The sequence below is a fragment of the Gorilla gorilla genome, chromosome 5 (genome assembly GCF_029281585.2).
Source record: "Gorilla gorilla gorilla isolate KB3781 chromosome 5, NHGRI_mGorGor1-v2.1_pri, whole genome shotgun sequence".
NCBI classification, from domain to species: Eukaryota; Metazoa; Chordata; class Mammalia; order Primates; family Hominidae; genus Gorilla; species Gorilla gorilla.
In genome coordinates this window covers 46,601,015-46,614,222 of record NC_073229.2, presented here as the reverse complement: position 1 = coordinate 46,614,222, position 13,208 = coordinate 46,601,015, and the positions used below count along the sequence as shown (strand labels likewise).

Sequence of the window (13,208 nt, the reverse complement as noted above, 5' to 3'; positions counted from 1 at the left end):
GACTACAGGCGCCCGCCACCACGCCCAGCTAGTTATTTTTGTATTTTTAGTAGAGACGGGGTTTCACCGTGTTGGCCAGGATGGTCTCGATCTCCTGACCTCGTGATCCGCCCGCCTCGGCCTCCCAAAGTGCTGGGATTACAGGCGTGAGCCACCGCGCTCGGCCGGAAACTATTTTTAAATTCACCTGGAGTTTTTAAGACTTGCAGGGCGGACTCACGGTAACTAAATGCCAGAAATATGCCAAGCCAGAGTATGAACATATTATAACTTTCTTGATAATTGATCAGTATATTCCCTCCTATGTAAAATAAACTCTGCACGGGAAAGCAAGTAACAACAGAAGATTACTTTGGCACCTGTAAGCAGAGTAACAGGAATCATAAAATATTAAATACTTCGTATTCTAAGGTTGTCCTTAAATGTTAGTTTTCTTCAGAAAATCTGGGGCTATCTCACTGTAGAGGGCCCATGTATTCACCTCACTACTTTTATTTTGCATCAGAGTTACTCGCCTATTCGTGGTTTAAAATTTGGGGTTCTACAGGGCTTGGTGAATTTTTGCAGTATATGAAATCTGTCCCTATAAAACAATACTGTCTTTTTTGGCTTTTTCAAACATGATGCCAGAATCAGATACTAAAAGCCACCGCTCCCGCCCGAACAGGGACTTGAACCCTGGACCCTCAGATTAAAAGTCTGATGCTCTACCGACTGAGCTATCCGGGCGCCCTGTAAAAGAACTTCTTCCTGCACATTCTAGTGAGTAAAAAGGTGCAGAAACTTGATACCGTCCGACTTAAATCCTATCCATGTTTCGTTTCCTTATTCCCATCTATGCTTTTGCCCACTTTGAATATGGCTCACAGTTATTTTTGTCCCCAACTCATGGAAAAAATTAACTCCCATCTTTGTGTAATGTACTCCAAACAATTACTTGTAAAAGCAATGTATAACTACAGACCTAATCGCCGGGTTTGTCTTGTCTTTAGTCTTCAAAGGTTATGCTCCAGTCTTCCCTGCGACCTTAAGAACACCTGGCACACTGGCGCGGTGGCTCACGCCTGTAATCCCAGCACTTTGGGAGGCCGAGGCGGGCGATCACAAGTTCAGGAGATCAAGACCATCCTGACTCGAGTAGTGAAACCTCGTCTCTACTAAAATACAAAAAAATTAGCCGGGCGTGGTGGCGCACGCCTGTAGTCCCAGCTACTCGGGAGGCTGAGGCAAGGGAATCGCTTCAACCCGGGAGGCGAAGGTTGCAGGGAGCCGAGATCTTGCCTCTGCACTTCAACCTGGTGACAGAGTGAGACTCCAGAAAAAAAAAAAAAAATAGGTTTTGAGAACTTATTTTGAGCAAGGCTCTCAGCTTTGCCCCGGGTTTACTGCAGTGGAGAAGTACTACTGAGAGGTGACAGCGTGCTGGCAGTCCTCACAGCCCTCGCTTGCTCTGGGCGCCTCCTCTGCCTGGGCTCCTACTTTGGCGGCACTTGAGGAGCCCTTCAGCCCACCACTGCACTGTGGGAGCCCCTTTCTGGGCTGGCCAAGGCCGGAGCCCACTCCCTCAGCTTGCAGGTAGGTGGGGAGAGAGAGGCGCGAGCGGGAACCGGGGCTGCATGCGGCGCTTGCGGGCCAGCTGGAGTTCCGGGTGGGCGTGGGCTTGGCGGGCCTCGCACTCGGAGCAGCCGGCAGGCCCTGCCGGCCCCGGGCAATAAGGGACTTAGCACCCGGGCCAGCGGCTGCGGAGGGTGTACTGGATCCCCCAGCGGTGCCAGCCCACCGGCGCTGTGCTCGATTTCTCGCCGGGCCTTAGTTGCCTTCCCGCGGGGCAGGCTTCGGGACTGCAGCCTGCCATGCCTGAGCCTTCCCCCGCCTCCGTGGGTTCCTGTGCAGCCCGAGCCTCCCCGACGAGCGCCGCCCCCTGCTCCACGGCACCCAGTCCCATCGACCTCCCAAGGGATGAGGAGTGCGAGCGCATGGCGTGGGACTGGCAGGCAGCTCCACCTGCAACCCCGGTGCGGGATCCACTGGGTGAAGCCAGCTGGGCTTCTGAGTCTGGTGGGGACGTGGAGAATCTTTATGTCTAGCTCAGGGATTGTAAATACACATATCGACACTCTGTATCTAGCCCAAGGTTTGTAAACACACCAATCAGCACCCTGTGTCTACCTCAGGGTTTGTGAGTGCACCAATCGACACTGTATCTAGCTGCTCTGGTGGGGCCGTGGAGAACCTGCGTGTCGAAACTCTGTATCTAACTAATCTGGTGGGGAGGTGGAGAACCTTTGTATCTAGCTCAGGGATTGTAAATGCACCAATCAGCGCCCTGTCAAAACAGGCCACTCGGCTCTACCAATCAGCAGGATGTGGGTGGGGTCAGATAAGAGAATAAAAGCAGGCTGCCCGAGCCAGCATCCGCAATCTGCTCGGCTCTTTTTCCACGTTGTGGGGACTTTTTTTTTTTTTGCTCTTTGCAATAAATCTTGCTACTGGTTACTGTTTGGGTCCACATTGCTTTTATGAGCTGTAAGACTCACCGTGAAGATCTGCAGCTTTTTTCTTGAAGCCAGTGAGACCACCAAGCCCAGCAGAAAAAGCGAACAACTCCAGACGTGCTGTCTTAAAAGCTGTAGTACTCACCGCGAAGGTCTGCAGCTTCACTCCTGAGCCAGCGAGACCACGAACCCACCAGAAAGAAGAAACTCCTAACACATCGGAACATCAGAAGGAACAAATTCCAGACATGTCACGTTAAGAGCTGTAACACTCACCGCGAGGGTCCGTGGCTTCATTCTTGAAGTTAGTGAGACCAAGGACCCACCAATTCCGGACACACTACCTCAGCCCGTGGGTGTTCATATTTTACAAGTGAAAAGCAGCCGTTAAACGACAAATTACACTGTTGAAATAGCTACTGTAATAAGTGCTCTGGAGAAAACGTTCAGGTTACAAAATGCTGAGGAAAAACAACCAAAATCTCATGAACTAACTTTGCAAATTAAATGAGATAATGTAAGCAAACGCTTGGTGACATTTCCGTGAAAATTAGGTGTTATCACAATTATTATTGTAAAATCATTTAGAACACTGTATTTACCCATTTCGGTTGTGCCACTTTAGACAAGTCTCTTAATCTCTTGACCACTTTAATCTCACAACAGAAATCCCTCAAAGGCTAGGTCTAGCACAATGGTTGTCATGTGGTACATTTCTGATCGTGCATTTATTTATGCTACTACTGAAAAACAGATTCGAGGTTATTTACACAACTATACTATAAGATAAAGTGAAAAATGTTAATTTAAATCAAGCTAAAGGGAACATAAAGGAAGAAAAGTAAGGTGAGACAAAATAATGCACACTGTAAATCACACCCTGCCCCCTATCTTCAAGAGCATGGATTATAAAGGGAGATAACCTCTTCCAGGGGATTAGAGAAGACTTCTCCCAGGAAGTGATGTTTAAACTGAAAACTAAAGGCCTAGTTGGACAAAAATGTGATTCCAGCATTCCAGGGAGATTAAAAGAGTAGAACACTTCCAGACACCTGAGAGAAGGCCTGAGCAGCTTGTGTACAGAGAGCTCAAGAGAGTGTTGATGAAGGTGGGGTCTGAGGTGGACAGGAAGGCAGGGACAGACCAGTGACTCACAGGCTCAGAGGTTATGGCTAGTAGTGCAGAGAGCTGACTGCATCCTAGCAGCAATGTGAAGCCACTGGGAATTCTAAGCAGGAAGAAATGACATGATGAGATTACTTTTAAGAATACACTGGCTTTATGTAAAGAATGAGTCAGAGTGGAGGAAGAGGTGATGCAAAAACATAAATTAGGCCATTGTGCAGAAGAAGGCCATCGAGACATGGCAGTGGGGAGGAATGATGCAGAGAAACTGGGGAACAGCTAGAAGAAAGAAAACTTGGGCCCAGACTGCCCCTGGGAACCTGGAGGGCAGGAGGTGTCAAGATGTCTCAGCTGCTTATTTACCAAGAAAAGCTCTTTACAGGGAAAGGCAGAAATAAAGCAAAACAGGGCGAGGCCAGTGGCTCCCACCTGTAATCCCAACATTTTGGGAGGCAGAGGTGGGCAAATCAATTGTGGTCAGGAGTTCCAGACCAGCCTGGCCAACATGATGAAACCCCATCTCTACTAAAAACACAAAAATGAGCCAGGTGTGGTGGTGCATGACTGTAGTCCCAGCTACCTCAAGAGTCTGAGGCAAAATAATCACTTGAACCTGGGAGGCAGGGGTTGCAGTGAGCTGAGATCACACCACTACACTCCAGCCTGGGTGACAGAGCAAGACTCCATCTCAAAAAAAAAAAAAAAAAAAGAAAGAAAGAAAGAAAAAAGAAAAATCAGAAATAAAGCAGAGTAGGAAATGGCACCTTGTAGCTTTTGAGAGTTCTCTGGGAAGCATAGAGCATTTATTCTGCTCTTGATGAGGCAAGTGCTCCTAGTTTTAACCAGTAAGCAAGCCCTGGATGACTAAACAAAAATGAGGAGAATTTTGGGAGGAAGTGATCTCTCCAGAGACGGTCAACATGGGATAAATGAATATAGGCCGAGTAAGTACTTGACTGGGGCTTCCAAAATGTTGCCACACTGATGGCGTTCAAATCTCCTGGAGTCACTGTTAAAAACTCAGATTCAGGCCAGTTGCAGTGGCTCACACCTGTAATCCCAGCACTTCGGGAGGCCCAGGTGCATGGATCATCTGAGGTCAGGAGATCAACACCAGCCTGACCAACATGGAGAAACCCCATCTCTACCAAAAACACAAAATTAGCTGGGCGTCGTGGCACATGCCTGTAATCCCAGCTACTCCAGAGGCTGAAGCAGGAGAATCGCTTGAACCAGGAGGTAGAGGTTGCAGTGAGCCGAGATCGTGCCATTGCACTCTAGCCTGGGCAACAAGAGTGAAACTCCATCTCAAAAAAAAAAAAAAAAAAAAAAAAGATTGACAGATTCTATCTCAGACTCATGAATCAGAATATTCTCAAGGTCTGGCTGACCTCCACAACTTAACTCACTGTTGTCTTTTCTCTCCCCTATGCAGCGAATTCCCTCTCTGAACATGATCATGACCTCTGAGACCCTACATAATCTATGTGCATCCTGTAGGGTCTATGTGTATCTAACCCCCTCATCTCCTATCAAGTTCTCCCTTGTTTACTGACCTACAGCTGCACTAGTCTCCTCCTTCGTTCCTTGAACATGCCAATGGCATTCCTGCCAAGCCTTTTGTAATTACTGTTCCCTTGGCCTGAAATTCTCTTCTCCCTGATAGCCTCACAGCTCACTCACTCACTTCCTTCAAGTCTCTGTTCAGATGCCTCCTTATCAGGAAGGCCTCCTTGGTCACCCTTTATTATAAAGCAATCCCCTCCCCTTTGTTCTCCATTCTCTTGCTCTTTTTCTTCATGGCATGTATCACTACCTCACATTTTATATATCTGGTTGAATTTATTCTTTATCATTCCCCACTAAAATGTAAACTCCATGAGAGCAGAAGCTTTTTCTGTTGTGTAGAGTGCTATCCCTGCACCCCCTATGTGTCGTTCAGGGTCTAGTTAAGAAATAAGGCTGGGCACGGTGGCTCACATCTGTAATCCCAGCACTTTGGGAGGCTGAAGCGGGCAGATCACTTGAGGTCAGGAGTTCAAGACCAGCCTGGCCAACATGGTGAAACCCCGTCTCTGGTAAAAATACAAAAATTAGCTGGACGTCGTGGCGGGCGCCTGTAATTCCAGCTACCTGGGACGCTGAGGCAGGAGAATCGCTTGAACCCGGGAGGCAGAGGTTGCAGCGAGCCGAGATTGTGCCACTGCACTCCAGCCTGGGTGACAGAGCAAGACTCTGTCTCAAAAAAAAAAAAAAAAAAAAAAAAAAAAAAAAGAGGAATAAGACTAGGTATTTCAACTGGGCACACCATGGTAACTCAGAGGTGATAACTACTGGGAAGTAGCTACCACCTTGTAGGGCTGGAAGAACAAAAAGGAAGAGGTTGAGACCACTGAGGAAAGGCACCCTGGAGTGCTAAAGAGGACGCGCTGCAGCTGGACTACTACTTACTTTATGTAAGGGACAGTGAGACATTCTGGAATGCATGAAGAGAACAAATAGAGATGGGACTCAACTGCCATTGTTGGAGTGACCTGACAGGAAGAACAAAATTTAGAAAGCAGCCCCTGCTTCTCTCCTCTTGCTTTCTAGTATCTTTCTGGTTCCTCTTATTGACAGAACACAAGAGGAAGCCAATGGGCAAAGGAGTTTGGGAAATATCATTTGCAGGCGCCCAGCCCCAATGTCACAAAACAAAGTATATAAGGGTGATTTTAAAGCTGAGAGGGAATGGATTAATAGGAACACAGCTTGGAACAAAGTAGGACTCAAGAACAGGACATTAATGATCAGTCTTGCTCATTATTATTTGAGTCAGGGGCTCATCTTGACTGTAAATATCAGCCTATCTTCTTCACTTCTTGTTTCTCTTTTTACCCCTTCCTGCATCTGGTAGTTTGGATGATTTAGATCCAGTCAACAGGACTGGAAGCAAGAGAAAAGGTCCAATGCAATGAGACTGAGGGGGGAGTTTTTTGTCAGTTTTTTGTTTCCTTTCTTTTTTCATATGGAATGTTATTGGTGGCAACCTGGTGGTAAGCCATTCCAGAAGAATGGTAAAAGATAACCAAGTCAGTAATTGATAATTAGATTCTATACCTTCCGCACACCTAGTACAACCCTCCACCCACTTTTTCTTATCTCAGCACTCTAAAACTGGTAAGTTTCTTGACTCTGGTGTTTTTAAAACAAAGACAATTGCAAAGCATATCTGAAAAACATTTGAAAATGCTACCAGCTCTATCTCCAATTGGTATGCAGGGCGGGAGGGGGAGATGAGAATTTTGGAGAATTTAATTCTTAGTGAAAATCACTGTTTTGTAACTGAACATGGTTCTATTAAACAGCAATTACCCGTTCTGTTCCATCAAAGCAATGTCCTTAGATTTTTTTTTTCCCTTACCAGACATATTGTACACTTTTCTACAGAGAAAGCAGAGAAGGAACAACGTGTTGTCAACTTCCTTCGTTGTCTTACTCATTTTGGGTCAAGAAGAAGTAAAATGGCAAAACAGACGCCTTGCCCCCTCTGAGGCTCGAACTCAGGACCTTCAGATTATGAGACTGACGCGCTGCCTACTGCGCTAAGGAGGCAACTGTCGCTACCCGTTAATCAACGGCTCTACCAAGATGATTATGAGGCATATTAATAAGGTTTTACGTTCTCTGAATTACAGTGTTTCAAAATAAGGCGTAACTATGATTCAATTCACTTCTAAAACATTTTGGATGACAAAACTACCTAGTACAAGGCAGGGGCCAATTCCTAAACCAACCTCGTTCTCCCACAGACCTTCCTAAGGAAACTTTAAGGGCTGCGAAGGCAATTGAGTCTGGACTTTGCAAAAGGCCTTCCTGTACGGGGCCCTGGATTTCTCATCTCATTTCTGGGCCAGGAACGAGCAGTCTTTCCCTCTATGATTAGGGCTTTCGTAGATGTACCGCCTCTGAAACGAAGACAAGACAAATAATAATGAGTTCACTCTTTGCCTCCCTTGTGAAGTTCCGTGGAGACACTCGGTCCCCTGAAGTGGATGAAGGGCGAGGGGAGGAGGTCTCAGGATTTGTCCTCGCTTTTCTTAGAAGCAGCAGGCTCAAACCAAACGGTTGGACTTGCTTACTCCTGAAGTCGAGAGGCTTACTTCCTGGAATCCAAGCGGATGTGGAGCCCATGGCGTCCTCTGGCGCTCTCGGTCTCTTCGACCCCTTTTTACTGTGTTGATGATAAATGGGGCAGGATTCCCCTCCTGCACCACCTGCAGCATCCTGTCCAGGATCCACCTGGGAGCTGAGAGGAAGCAAAGTGTCGGGGATCGGGGGTTCTCGGGCTATGCTGAGAAGCAAGGAATGCTGAAGAAGGGGCCTGAGGGAAGGGCTTATGGTGATGTGGGAATGGGAATGAAAAGACTGGAAAGGGGCGACAGTCACTTGGGTGAAACTGAAAGCGGCGACCCACCCTGCGGTTGGTAGCGTGGCCGAGCGGTCTAAGGCGCTGGATTAAGGCTCCAGTCTCTTCGGGGGCGTGGGTTCGAATCCCACCGCTGCCAGTGTGACGTATTTTTTTCCCCCTCGTCATTCTGACCCAGTAAAGTTCCATTTTCAAGCCTTGTGTGGGCAGTTCTCACAGCTTCCTAAGTGAGACAGATTCCTCTTCTGTTTTCCTAGGGGCCACAGATAACACCCATATGTACAGTCCCACAAACAGTGCCCAAATGTTTCTCGATTTAGGGGCTCAGACATCTCGTCCCCTAGTTATTCCCTTCAGTGGCCTTCATGTGTTTTCATTCACTTTGCAAGATTTGTGAGCCAACCAAGGGCAATCCTAAGGAAAAAGTACAACCTTCTTAACTCCAGACTCAAGAATAAATAAGCCACGCACGCTCATCTGCCCTATTTTCCATTGTCTTCTCCAAGGGATAAATGTGCTAAGGCTGAAAAAACAAACGAACCAACAAAAGAAACAGTCACCAGACACTTAGAGCCTTTCCCGCTTCACCTATCCTCAGAGAGCAGTTTAAGGTCCTCAGTTGAACACAGATGAAGAGTTAGCTTTTGAGATTCTGATATCATCTTAAACAGTAAACATTTTTTTCTTTTTCTTTTCTTTTTTTTTTTTAAGAAATAAGGTGGAGGCTCATAGAATAGAAAGAAAAACACCTGTTTTAGGGAAGAAGGACTTGATCCGTTATTTACCTGGATCTGGGGTAGTTTAGACCATCTTTTAAGGCTAGGAGACTCGGGGAATAGAATGGAGAGTTTGTGTGTGCAGGGAGGTGGGTAGATGCTTAGGAGCACTTTACAGTCGCCTAGGCAGAAGTCTTCTAATTTCACTGCTTCCTTCCTCACCTTCCAAAAGATGTATCCAATACATACTAATTGAGCAGATATTTTGTAACAGGCACGTTGCTTGAAAGGATGAATGCCAGCAAATGATTCCAGGGTTCCTTAGCAATTTAGTCTTGAGAGACTAGAGAGGCACATTGAGCATAGTTGACAAATAATTAATATTAAGATTGACTAAAGTAGTAATTTATATCTGAGTATTTCTTCCAGACACGCTACGTATATATGTGGTCTATTTGTTATATGTTGTTCTCACAATTACTAGATAAATAACCATGTTATCTTAATAAAGTTAAGATTTGAAAAAATGAATGACTACATCCAGCACTATAACATCCTAGTTTGGTCATCCATACTAAAGGACACCTATATGTGGGGTCATCTGGACGCTAAGATGTCCACCTGGGAGCTGGGACCTGGAAAGGCAAAAGAAGATAGGAGGAGGAGGAGAAATAATTATTCCCTTTTGAACTTGTAAAATTTAGCCTAGCGAGTGAAGGCAAGCAAAAAAGAAGTCTAAAGTCTCCCAAAAGTCTAAGCTGGGCTGTCCCACTGAGTATTCATTCATTCATTCATTCATTCACTCATCCTTTCGTTTATGCATTCATGCAACAAGCATTGGTTGAGCTTCTACAAAGTAGCAGACCGTGGGCTATCAAAGACTACTGAGACTCAGCCCTGCACTTAAGGCATTTTGGAGGAATGCGGGAGACAGATTTTAAAAATTTAAGCCCATGGTTACAACTGAGGGGCAGTGCCAAGATACTCGGAGGTTGTTTTAGAGGCATCTGTAGGTATCGTACAATGAATAAATAAGACTGTAGAAAGTAGATAGTATATTTTTTCTTTTCTCTCTTTTCTCCCTTTCAAACCGTGAGACTAAAATTCAATTCACCTTTTCGTGGGCTGGAAACGAAAGAAAATAAAAATCTCCAGGAATAACCATATTCCCAGATCAGTATACTGCCCTGCCCCGAAGGATGGAAAGAAATCTGGGAGAAAGGCGCGGTGGAAACAGTGTGTGAGCCCTACCCCTCCCATCCCTGCATTTGGCAATCCAAAACAAAAAAACTGCCCCTGCAAAATTACTTTAAATCAATTAGTAAGTAGAAGAAAAGAGAGACCCCAGGTGGATCGAGTATCCGCTTCTTGCTAAGGAGGGTTCCATGGTGTAATGGTTAGCACTCTGGACTCTGAATCCAGCGATCCGAGTTCAAATCTCGGTGGAACCTTTCGTTTCTCTGCTTTTGCCTTGTTTCCGATAACTGGAGCGTGAACCTTGCTGCATTCAATTTCAGTTTCATCACTTTTATTTTTGATGGTTTCTGGCCGTGAGGAAAAACATGTAATCTGCGGTCCCAATAACCTATGAGCTCAGGGCCAGTATGTAATGATGGAGTCTGTATACATGTCTTTTTATTCCTACCTAGTCTAGTTTCCTCCCAGTACGCCCCTGGGTGAGTGCTCATGTGGTAAATGAATGCGCCTTTTAACGAACTGACCAAAGCGGGGCAAAACGTGATTCACTACTAAACAACGAACAAGACTGAAAAGCAAGGGGGCAGACCTCATTGAGAGTGTATCATTTTAGTTAGAATAAAAAAAGTTGAGGTAGAAAGAATGAAAACACAGAAATGGCTGAGAAAGTAGAGTAAAAGGAGAATAAGATATTTGTGTCAGAAGTGGGATTCGAACCCACGCCTCCATTGGAGACCAGAATCCTCAACACGAGGAAGCCAAGCTTGAGTCTGGCGCCTTAGACCACTCGGCCATCCTGACACTTGGGACGCTTATCATCGCAAATCAATATAATCTTCGATTGTAATGAATGTGTAACCAGCGTTAAGTCATTACTACGTTCGCGATTTAATGAAAGAAATGGAAAAGGAACAAAACGTTCTATCTAAATGGAATCAGGAACCGTGACTCAACTTGCGAGGCTCTCCTACCAATTCAGGCTAGAATTCAGCGTTTCTCGCCCCTCGCGCCCTTCTTACACTTCCCTGCACGCCCCGGGTACAGGGGCGCGAGCATCCTAACAACCCAGCCGCGACTCTGCCCTGAACAAGAAAGAACACATAGCAAGACAAGAAAAAACACATATCCATGACGAGAAAGAACACATAGCACGGGGGCTGTTCCCGAGATGCTGCTTAGCAAACTAATCAAAGAGCTCAGCAGGGAAGAAATGAGCGAGCCAATGTAGACCTGAAGCGAAGCAGGAGAGTTAGCGGAGAGTGGGGGATGAGAGCGGTTCAGGGGTCTTGAACATGAAAAACGACTGTCGATGTGAGTAACAGGAGTTGACTTGGTCAGGAGTTGAAAGAGGGTGAAGTGCAGGGGTGCAAAACCAGAGTAGCATGAAGGAAGTGTCAGCACAGAGCCGAAATCCCCAGATCTCTTCCCTCACCACATTCCCAGAACTAGTCAAACAGGCTCATCTTCCCTCCCCCTACCTGTCCCAGGAGGTTGAAGGAGTATGTCAAGGGAAACTGGGATAAAGTTTTCCAGAGATAAAGAAAGACAAATGAGATATCCAAGTCAATTTACAAGGAAAAAATAAAAATTAAAACAACGACAAACACTGGTATTTGAGGGTCTCCCAAAGAAATGGCTGGGTCTCCATAGAATCCCCAAAGACTCTGCAGTCTACAGGCTTGGAGCAGGTCCACAGAGCTTCCAGAATCAGGTGTTTAGTGCCTTACTTAAAATATGTACGACAACTAAGGATAATCAGGTGGTTGTGAAAATATTTCTACAATAAGACAAGGACGAATACAAACAGAAGGGGGCAGGAAGAACCTAAGAGGAAACAAATACAATGCAGGAAGTTGGATTTTTTAAAAATTATAATTAATCCTCGGGAAAGTAAGAGAAGATACTGCACTCATGAAACAAAAAGGAGGGGAGTTCGTAAAATTATTAATAATATTATGATGGCTGGATTTTTAAAAAATTCTTTTTTTTTTTTTCTTGAGACGGGGTTTGGCGCTTGTTGCCCAGGCTGGAGTGCAATGACGCAATCTCGGCTCACCACAACCTCTGCCTTCCAGGTTCAAGAGATTCTTCTGCCTCCAGAGTAGCTGGGATTACAGGTATGCGCCACCACGCCCGGCTAATTTTATGTTTTTAGTTAAGACAGGGTTTCTCCATGTTGGTCTGACTGGTCTCGAACTCCAAACCTCAGGTGATCCGCCCGCCTCAGCCTCCCAAAGTGCTGGGATTACAGTTGTGAGCCACTGCGCCTGGCCTAAAATTTCAAAATAAGGTTGTAGAAATCTGGAAAGTTTGGGGTGAATGATGGAAAATAGCAGAGAATTGATAAGAAAATAAAATGGTGTATAATAGAAGATATGCCAACAAACTAACAGGGATTCTAGGAAAAGAGGAGAAAGTGGAATAAAGGAGATAAAGATGTAATATAAGATTATTTTTCAGAACCAAAGACCTTAAGTCTCCAGATTTAAAAGGCCCACCAACTACCCTGCATAGTGTGTGGCAAAGCCCCACAATAAAGCTTGTCATTGTGAAATATCAGAGGAATAAAGTGAAGATCCTAAATGTTTCCAGAAGGAAAACAAAACTAAAAGATTGCACAGATAGGATTATGAATTAGAATGGCATCTTTTTTTCTCCACAGCAACACCAACACCAAAAGCTGAAAGACAATGAGGCAATGCCTTCTAAATCATTTCAATAAAGGAAAATAGTTTCCACAACTAGATTTCTGAACCCAGCCAAACTATCAATCAAATGTGAATGGACATTTTCAGAACATTATCTCCCAAGTACCTTTTCTCAGAAAGCTTCTGGAGAATTGTCCACTAACTAGGGAATTAAACTAAGAAAAAGGAAATATGAAATCCAGTGACTGGGGACCTAACACAGGAGAAAGGTAAAGGAAAAAACTCCGGGGCAACTGCTGAGCTACCAGGCTAGAAAGCAATCAGTCTACAGTGGAATAGAAGAAAGAGGGCTAAACGAGGGTTGTTTCCAATGGGGGAAAATGGAACTGACATACTGCCTCATGCATTTGACCAGAAAATAGTGTCAGAAAGCTGGCATTGAATTAGGAATAAATATTTAGAAAAGTAAGCAAAGAACAGGAGGCAATTATTAATCCCAGGAAGAACAAAATGTTGTCAAAGAAGGTAATTATGGTATACCATGGAGCTCAGCTGTGAAAAATATTACAAAGTCATAATGATGAAAACCATAAATATTAATTTAACTAAAAATTATACA

The 13,208-nt window shown here is 45.1% G+C and overlaps 1 long non-coding RNA gene and 5 other non-coding genes across 6 annotated transcripts; 2 read left to right on the top strand and 4 right to left on the bottom strand.

Moving 5' to 3' along the window:
* Positions 1-656: 656 nt before the first annotated feature.
* TRNAK-UUU (transfer RNA lysine (anticodon UUU)) lies at positions 657-729 on the bottom strand. Its single transcript has one exon. It is a non-coding gene; the product is annotated as a tRNA-Lys (tRNA).
* Positions 730-7,141: 6,412 nt separating this feature from the next.
* Positions 7,142-7,214, bottom strand: TRNAM-CAU (transfer RNA methionine (anticodon CAU)). The gene has a single exon. It is a non-coding gene; the product is annotated as a tRNA-Met (tRNA).
* Positions 7,215-7,250: 36 nt separating this feature from the next.
* LOC101151311 (uncharacterized) lies at positions 7,251-8,152 on the bottom strand. The gene is made up of 3 exons (XR_002006365.2): positions 8,077-8,152; positions 7,763-7,908; positions 7,251-7,567 (listed from the first exon to the last, which is right to left on the bottom strand). It is a non-coding gene; the product is annotated as an uncharacterized lncRNA (long non-coding RNA).
* On the top strand, positions 8,086-8,167 carry TRNAL-AAG (transfer RNA leucine (anticodon AAG)). Its single transcript has one exon. It is a non-coding gene; the product is annotated as a tRNA-Leu (tRNA).
* A 1,956-nt stretch (positions 8,168-10,123) lies between these two features.
* Positions 10,124-10,195, top strand: TRNAQ-CUG (transfer RNA glutamine (anticodon CUG)). The gene has a single exon. It is a non-coding gene; the product is annotated as a tRNA-Gln (tRNA).
* Positions 10,196-10,637: 442 nt separating this feature from the next.
* Positions 10,638-10,742, bottom strand: TRNAL-CAA (transfer RNA leucine (anticodon CAA)). Its single transcript has 2 exons — positions 10,705-10,742; positions 10,638-10,682 (listed from the first exon to the last, which is right to left on the bottom strand). It is a non-coding gene; the product is annotated as a tRNA-Leu (tRNA).
* Between the last annotated feature and the right edge of the window lie 2,466 nt (positions 10,743-13,208).